Below are 1,229 nucleotides of genomic sequence, written 5' to 3' on the forward strand. Positions count from 1 at the left end.
TCCAACACGTTTTTCGGGCATCCGATTGTCTTTTCGTTGTAGTGTATGTAGAACGCTCCCGAGTGTGTACTTTCCACTTCAGCTTTATTTCTTCTTTATGTCCCCTAAGCCCCATCAGACGTGACCCCATAAGTTGGAATAACTTATAAAATCATTTTATCTATCAGGGATTGTCCGGGTGGTCATGCCACGTCATCACTTTGTGACAACAAGGAGCAATCTTTTGCGTGGATACTCCCACTACCCAATCGGTTCAACTTCCTAGAGGGGTTGACTAGCAAGATTCGGGTTATCTGGCATGATCTAATTGTAGCCAATGGAGATGAACGCATGAGGGGACTTCTCTTAAAGCTTCCTAAGAGATCCGGCCCATAGTTTCAGAGTATGCTCACCTCTTGTAACCGGAGGGCACTTAAACAGACTTTATAACAATCGAAACAAATCTGCAACACTTCAAATACTTAAACTGAAAGAGAATTTTACACTTGAGACAAGACACAGTGAGGCGAAGTTCCCCAATAAAATCTACTAGCCCACCTAGGCGCCCTTTGTAGTATGTCTTTATATTACTTGAGTTGTGTGTACTTCCAAGGAGAGCATACTCCAGTGCAAGTAACTCTCCTAGTGCCATGTGTTCCAGTTTCCACTTAAATGAAGCCTCTTAACTCTTGCGCAAGTGATTTTAAAATGTTGAGGACAATCGTTATCCTCTCATTGATCAATTTCATACATAACCTACAATTGGCTCCTTACTACGACGGAAGGGCTTTTCCAATAGAGCGCGCACCCCATAGCTCTTACATCAACCAATCACGCACACAAGCTTGGTGAGCTGGCAGCAGTTGCATTAATTTCTGAAAAACATTTGCCTACACGGATCTGGCAGTACCCCTTCAAGAGGCGTTTCATTGATCTGAAGGGTGGTTGAAGCACCCCCATAGAAACTGCCTTCGAGAAAAGCAAAGGGTGACCTACAACACAAGCTCCAAGTACCCGGCCACTGTCAAGGTATTGGAGAAATCTCCAAAGGCATCACTAGTGACCCTATGAGAGGCCCTCTAAATTGGCGCACACAACTCGGATTTCAGTGTTGACTAACTCAAACACAAGCCACGTCCTTGGCCCATTCTTAACCTTGACAATGGCCCTGAATTATCTTCAGACCTCAAGATCTTGTCCCCTTGCCCATTTCAAGAGCTTCACGGGAAAGAAACAAAATAAAAACAAAA

This window comes from Adiantum capillus-veneris, chromosome 19, assembly GCF_014529385.1.
Source record: "Adiantum capillus-veneris isolate H3 chromosome 19, ASM1452938v2, whole genome shotgun sequence".
Lineage (NCBI taxonomy): Eukaryota > Viridiplantae > Streptophyta > Polypodiopsida > Polypodiales > Pteridaceae > Adiantum > Adiantum capillus-veneris.